Source organism: Globicephala melas, chromosome 7 (assembly GCF_963455315.2).
Source record: "Globicephala melas chromosome 7, mGloMel1.2, whole genome shotgun sequence".
Lineage (NCBI taxonomy): Eukaryota > Metazoa > Chordata > Mammalia > Artiodactyla > Delphinidae > Globicephala > Globicephala melas.
In genome coordinates this window covers 19,750,491-19,758,387 of record NC_083320.1, presented here as the reverse complement: position 1 = coordinate 19,758,387, position 7,897 = coordinate 19,750,491, and the positions used below count along the sequence as shown (strand labels likewise).

Below are 7,897 nucleotides of genomic sequence, written 5' to 3'. Positions count from 1 at the left end.
GTATTTAGCATCTCCTGTGTGTTCTAGGTGTGCAGGATAATGAGATGAAGGGAACATGTTCCCTTCCTTCAAAGAGCTCCATAAAGGGTGATGCATATATTTGTTTCTCTTGAGAAGGTGCCTGAAAGACCACCATATGAACCTTCCAAAGTCAATAACTACCAACAATGTCATCGTGAGCTAGAATGAGCACTCTATCTGCAGGGACAAAGATGATGCTGCTGGTGGCTAACCATCTCTGGGTTAGTAAGTTATGGTAAATCAGACAAATGTTTGTCCTCCTCCACAATTTCTCATGTGTCATAGGCAGTTAATAGTTGACAAATAGAATGAAATAGAGCTACAGGATCTAGAGTCCCTACAAGACATTACTTTCTTATTATGATCATGTATTGTAATATTAACATTAATAACTAAATTTGGGTGCTTACTAAGTTCTAAGTGTTCTATGTGCGTTATCTCATTTAATTCTAACAACCCCAAGAGGTAAATATTGCCTTTCCCCTATTTTCATCCTGACTTTACAGATGCAGAAACTGAGGCTCAGATTGACTTGTGTACCTCATTCGCTGCAAAGATTTCCAGAGGCTTCAGCTGAGAAATGCTGACCTGGTTCAAGTTCCTCTCTTTATGAAGCACATTCGTCCAGGCTTTATCTCTTCTAGTCAGAGGCTAATATTACTTTGTCAAGAGATGGCCAAAACCCACAGGTCCCCAATTATGAGATCATTTAGTCTTTCAACAAATATCTATTTTGAATCCCCATGTGTTGAGAATACAATGGTAAACAAACACAGGCTCTGCTCTCAGGAGGATTTCAACCTGGTAGAGTAGATTTTTAAATGAGCAGAAATAAGATAGAAAACTATGAGCAGGCACTGAACCCACTGGGCTTCAGCAGCGCAGGGTCCAGTCTGAGACTGGCCCTTCAGGTCTCCCACCTCAAACTACTGCAGCTGGACCCCTGAGTTCCAGGCCCTTAGTACAGCTCACACCCTGGAACTGTGCCCTTCTGTGACCAACTTCATTCCACAAGCACCCATGTCATCAGCATCATGGGCAAAACAACAACAAAAACTTACTCTGTGAAGCTCAGTGGAACTAAAGACATAGAGAAAACACCCAGTAGGGATGGCCAGGAGAAGTACCAGATCCTGAAGTACAACTGCTAGGAACTCATAAAGAATCATTAGAAAGAGGAACCCAAGAAAGAATTCACCTAGATGATCAGAAATTGAGCAATAAGGAATTGGAAGAGAACTATGGTCCAAATGAGATACAGTGCTGTCCAGCATGAGAGCTGAAGAGCTCTTGGTTCAGGACAGCCCCAGTACACTCAGGCCTTTCAAAGAAACATGAGGGATTGTCAAATTTCTCAGTAGATGGTGTGGGGCTTCCCCATCCTTCTATGGACAGGAGCTGTCCCATGCTGGCTTGCATTTGGAATTCAGTACTCCAATGATAAGTGTGCATGCTTAGATAGTGTGTACTTGGGTTCTATGCTTGCTCTGGTTGGGGTGATATTTGCTTATTTCCAATAAGTGAAAAACACCAACATCATGTTAAGATTCAGTAAATTATTCCTCTCCAAGTTTTTGTCATCTGGGATGCAAGGGAGAGTACAATCCCTGAAGAGCAGCTAATGGTCCGGAACATGGTGGAGATTAAGGGTGGAGACCAAATTCCTAGGGATATCAGGTGGCTGGCTTCTCAGTGAGCTAAAACAGATAATTTATCTCTCACTAGGAGGTCTGAGCCCCACTCCTGTTCCCGTGACTTTACTCATGGCAATCCCCTTGAAACAAAGAACACTGGCTTCTCTTCTACAACTTATTTTAAAGGTGTGGCAACTGGCACAATCACCAACACAGACAGATTGCCTCAATGGCTTCAGGAATTGGCAATAGGAAGACAGCCATTGCCACTGAGATTGAGCACTTCGTTTGTTTGTATTGTGGCAGAAGTGACCACTTCACCAGCATCCTTTTCTTTATTATCACAGTGTCCATGAAGTATGCCCTGGACTCCACCACCTTCTTCATTGGTGTCACTGTGGCCCATGAACCTGAGGACCTCCTGGTGATTGTCACTGTCACTCCATTAATGACAGAAAAACAAGTGGCCAAGAACTGCCTGGAGATGAACCTGGAAGCAGTGAAGACCTCAGTTCTGCCTCTCTCATTTGCTCTGACAAGATCAACCCTCAGACTCACAACAGAACCCATGTGCGGTGTGGCAAGCAGATCTATGTGGCTGACACATGACGAACAGAAAAACCAACTCCTTGCCTGAAGCTCTGGAATCTGGGCCTCCTTATTCAAGATAATAACACTGCATAACCAAGTTGAGTTCAAACAAGGACACGAGAAACCATCATGGAGAAAGTTGTGGTTGGAGGTCATTTTCAGAGGTCATTTTGGGGCATGTGATAGAAATTAGGAAATGAGACTGCAAAGTGCCTGGAATCCCTTTTGATTCTACCAACAAATTTCAGCCCCCATACATGAGATGGATGACCCCAGTGACAGATGCTGCCTCACGATGATGCAGGGGCCCCTGAGAAGATCCTAGAGAAGTGCAGCACCATCATTATTGATGTCCTAGAGCAGCCTCGGGTCGAGAGCACAGCTAAGGCCTTCCACACCATGTACGTGGAGTTAGGGGTTCCGGAGGAGCCCCATTCTGGGTTTCTGTCACCTCTTCCTGCCAGCAATCAAGTTCCCAGAAGCCTACTCATTTGACAGATGTCATGACCTTTCCCACCTCCAGTTTCTGATTTGTGGGCTCTTGTCAAGGACTGATCCCCTTCGGTCCACTGTGCCTGAGGTACTTACCAAATACCAGAGTGCTGGGGTCAAGGTTGTTATGGTCACAAGTGATCATCCCTTCACAGCCAACACTATTGCCAGGTATCATTTCAGCCAACAGTGAGATAGATGGTGAAAGACATTGAAAAAGCCTCAACCTTGCTATGGAGCAAGTACACAAATAGGGTAAAGCCACTGTGATGTCCAGGATGGAGCTGAAGGACATAAATCAAGAGCACCTTGGATGAGCTCTTAACCAAGTACTTGGAAACCACCTTTGCTCAGACATCCCTCCAGCAGAAGCCAATCACTGATGTGGGCTGTCAGAGACAGATGCACTTGTTCCCGTGACAGAGGATGGACCTAACGCTTCTCCAGCTCTAAAGAATGCAGGTGTTGGGATTGCCATGAGGATAGCAGGTTCTAATGGATCCAAAAATGCAGGCCACACAGTCTTACTGGATGACAGTGATGTCTTTGCATCTCTAACCACAGGGTAGAGGAAGGCCACCTAATCTTTGACAACCTAAAGAAGATTATTGCTTATACTCTGACCCAGAACATTGCCAAGCTTTGCATTTTTTTGATTTACACTATTGTCGGGCTTTCCCTGATCACTGGAATCATTACTATCTCGTTCATCAAATTGGGCACAGACTTAACTCCCTTATTGCTCTATCCTATGGGAAAGCTGAAAGTGTCATTTTGAACCAGAAACCCCACCATAAGAAAATTGACAGATTGGTGAACAAGTCACTTGCCATGTAGTCCGGCCAACACACTGGCCTCATGCAAGCCCAGGAGCTTTCGTTGTCTATGTCACCATGTATGCACAGAGGAGATTTAGGTCCAGCACTCTCATTAACCTCTGGAGCAATGGAGGAATAACAGCATGAACGACAGGGACGATTGCTATGGACAAGAATGGACGAGGTATCAGAGGAAATACCTATAATGTACAGGCTACGCAGCTGCTCTCACTGGCATCATGAACTACCAAATAGCATATCTGATCATGAAGAAGACCTGGAGCAATTTCATCTTCCAACAAGGTCTTTCCAGAAATAAAGCCATCTGGCTAGGGATTGTCTCACAGCTTATCATAGCAGTAATTCTCTCCTATGGCACTGGAAGTGTCACAGCCCTAGATTTCACCAGGCTCCTGGCTCAGGATTGGTTTGTAGATATGCCACATCCATATTCTGCTTTGGGTGTATAATGAGGTGTGAAAACTTTTTATCAGACTTTACTGTGGAACCTGTTGGGATAATATATCACTAACACCATCTTTTTGCCCAAGTGTCCCCACTTCACATTGGTGATGATCTTCAATTCTCTTGTGTAACAATGACATCATCCAAATTTATACCAGAGAAAGACAAAAACTATATGAAAGGCACTCAATTGATGTTTTGTACTTTACAGCTGAGATTTGACTATTTATGTATAAATTTTATCTCTATCTCCGGTTTTTAAATATGTAAATTTCAAGGTGATGATGTAGAGAAGAAACACTTATTTGTATATACATAGATTTCCAAGATATTAAGTAATCTTGTGTAACTCAGATATCTGCTGGGGTCTCCCTGCTTTTAAGCTCTAGGTAGGATTTCTCATACCTCTATTGTACATCCTGTTGAAGATCAATGCCTTTCTCAAGATGTCTATGAGTTCCTGGGGAAACTGTCCACTTTGCTCAAAAATCCAACTCAAGGTTTGCAGGAAATGGAGAAGGGGGCAAGGTTACATCATGAGAACATGGACATGCCCCACTTTGAGTCTCAGATGTTGCCAGAGCGTGCTTTCCCTGCCATGTCACCCCTCACCCCCAACTCTCAGCATCTCACTGGTCCATCCATTTTTGCCTCACCTCTTCTCCTCCCTCCCAGATGGCCCTTCACCCCTACTACTGGAACGCCAGTTGAACTTCTTCCAATTCCTGCTCCAAATCCAAACTCCAAGTCCACTTTGCATATCCTAACTCAAGGGGCTGTACTGAACAAAAGGGTCTTTCATTCACCAGGAAGCCATATTGGTTTGAAATAGTAATATCTATTTCTTGTAAAACATTTGCAAAGCACTTTCCAGCACCAACGTTATGCCAATCATGTTTCATGCTTTCAACTTAGGTTTATTCATGTGTGGAACAACATCTATGTTGACAGGCCCAGAGAGACCTCATTTTAAAGTAAAAGGGAGATCAGCTCGGTGCTTTGTGACTGCCTGGAGGAGTGGGATAGGGAGGGTGGGAGGGAGGGAGACGCAAGAGGGAAGAGATATGGAAACATATGTATATGTATAACTGATTCACTTTTTTATAAAGCAGAAACTAACACACCATTGTAAAGCAATTATACTCCAATAAAGATGTAAAAAAAAGTAATAAAAAATAAAGTAAAAGACATTTTAGAAAACAAACTAAGATAGAAAGTTTTAAGTGACATAAGAAAGATCCAGGAATCAGATTATCTGTAAGTGATTTTTTTTTTTAATATATAGTGAACTTTTTTTAAAATTTATTTATGGATGCATTGGGTCTTCATTGCTGTGTGCGGGCTGCCTCTAGTTGCAGCAAGCGGGGGCTACTCTTCGTTTCGGTACGTGGGCTTCTCATTGCAGTGGCTTCTCTTGTTGCAGAGCACGGGCTCTAGGCATGCGGGCTTCAGTAGTTGTGGCACATGGGCTTAGTTGCTCCGCAGCATGTGGGATCTTCCCAGACCAGGGCTCGAACCCGTGTCCCCTGCATTAGCAGGCAGATTCTTAACCACTGCACCACCAGGGAAGTCCCTGTAAGTGACTTCTAATGTCCCTTCTCAATCCTAATTTTCCGTGATTCTAGGTCATGTACCATGATGTCCAGTCAGGGACATAGAAGAGGCTTCAAGGAGCAGGTGCCTCTGGGCTGGACTTAAAGAAGAGACAGTGTCAAGATAAAAGAGACAATGTTTTAAGAGAAGTTTAACAGATCCCATTTTCCTTTGAATGAATCAGAAAGCTTTACAAGAAATCAATATTGAGATTTTGAAGTTTCTGAGACAGTCTCAATTATCTTTGAAGTTTCTGAGACAGTCTCAATTATCTTTTACTCTTTATTACTTGCAAAATTAGAAGATTTTACTTCCTATCTTTCCATCCTTCTTTCTTTTAAACAACATTGATTGAGGACCTTTTATGTTTCAGGCAGTGTGCTAGGCGCTGGAAATGCAAAGGTGGAGCCACCAGAGGAAGGAGTTCAAGTTCAATGGGTGAAATAAACAAAGAAACAAATGTAACTCAGGTTCAGACTGATAGTTCCTGCATCCCTGCCACAGTCTCTGGCCTCTACCCCTCAAGTTTAGGCACAATATTCAGCCTTTCTCTAGTCTACTCATCCCTAAGTCCATAATGTGAGTTTAATAACTTACTTATACATTAAACCTTCCAGGAGTTAGGAGCACCCTCCAGGTCTCTTCCATATCCTGGCTTCTCTCTCACCTCTTTCTACTCTTTTCTCTCCTCTCTCCCCTCCCAGGAACAACACAAATCCCCCTCCTTGTCCTACACGCACGTGTTCTGAAGTCCTCTTTTGTTACTTGAGCATACCCTTGGGTGTCACCTTGCACCCATAGTGACTCAAAATATTTCTTCCAAATACACACAGGACCCTCTCCAGGAAAGAATTTTGAAGAGGGAGGAAAGGGGGTCTCCATCTGTGCTCAGACAACATTGCTGTGCTCAGAATGGGGTCGGTCTTGTCCAATAAAGACAGAAGAGGCAGCCTGGGTGGTAAAGACTAAGAGGAATTCTGATCCATAAAGTGTATTTCTAATTCTCAGTGAGACCATTCCAGAAATGTAGGGAGTTGGCCCCTGGACTCACCAACATTTGGGTTATATTTCAACCTTGATTGAGCACCAGAATTGCACACACAGTGCCAACTCCCAGGTGCTTTGAGGAGGGCTGGGTACACTACGCCTCTCTGTTTTCGTTTTTGGGTCTTTTCCCCACGTGTCTGGGGTGTTTCTTCCATTAAAACCAGGACTTTTCCTCCTTCTAAGCCTCTACCCCAAATCCAGCCTAAGCTGATACTCCTAGGAGATGCTAAATTCACTTTGAGGCCAAAAAGTAAAAATAATTTATTCGAAAACATGCCAATAACTCCATGGAAAACTTTCAGGGGTAGTATCATTTCACTCCAGATTCTCTGATGGGAAGGAGATTTTTTGCTCAGTAATGACGTGGCAAGGACAGGTTGTTCCTGCATAGGAAGCAAAGGTGGGTCCAGGGCTGTCCCTCTTCCGGGGCTGCTGGTGTGGGTACCTCTGCTTGTCCTTTGCTGAGCCACCTCTCCCTCTCTTTTTTTCTATTTTCTTCTCTCATCTAGGGTCCACGTCTTAGTTCAGGGCTCCAGATGAAGTCTTCTCAACAGACATGGCCTTCTTGCTAAGCCAGCCTGGATAGAAGAGTCCAGAAAAACATGACCATTGTCTTCAAGTAGCTGAAGCCCTGTCACCAGAAGAGGCATTAGATTTGCTCAGCTCAGCAGAAGAGGAGAAGAATGGGGACAACACACAGAAGATGCTAGAGGCAAAAACATCTTCACTATAATAATAAAAAAAAAAGGTTTTAGTCAAAATTAGAATTGAACTATCACAAACATCTGAAGTTAGGTATACTCCTCCAAGCCCAAAATTTATTTACAACACTAATTTGCATAGAGTGTTAGAATATTCTGGGGTAAGAACTTGAGCCGTAGAAAAACTTGGTGTTCAGACATAGAAAAGGGCATGCTGAATTTGGGGTGTGCGTGAAGCACATGCCAAGAGAAGCTAAATTTGAAAGGAAGAAGCAAAGGAGAATCTGCAACGAGGGTAGAAAAACCCTGGAGTGCTGGACATCGCCCCAGGGTCTGGGCGTCAAGGGTGAGAGTGGAGGTACTGGGAATAGCATGGTGGTGGCCTTGCTTTAATCTGCCTCAGTCCCAGGCACCCTGGTGACATGTGTATAAAGAGTAAAGTGTCTTGTGTAAACATTAAAAAAGCCATGAGATTTAAGGACACAAGCAATTCTTCAGAGAGAACCGCAAAAGAGTAGACAACCAAGAAAAAGAA

The 7,897-nt window shown here is 43.6% G+C and overlaps 1 pseudogene; it reads left to right on the top strand.

Moving 5' to 3' along the window:
- Window positions 1-1,055: 1,055 nt before the first annotated feature.
- Window positions 1,056-4,129, top strand: LOC115853081 (potassium-transporting ATPase alpha chain 2 pseudogene; annotated as a pseudogene).
- Window positions 4,130-7,897: the final 3,768 nt, after the last annotated feature.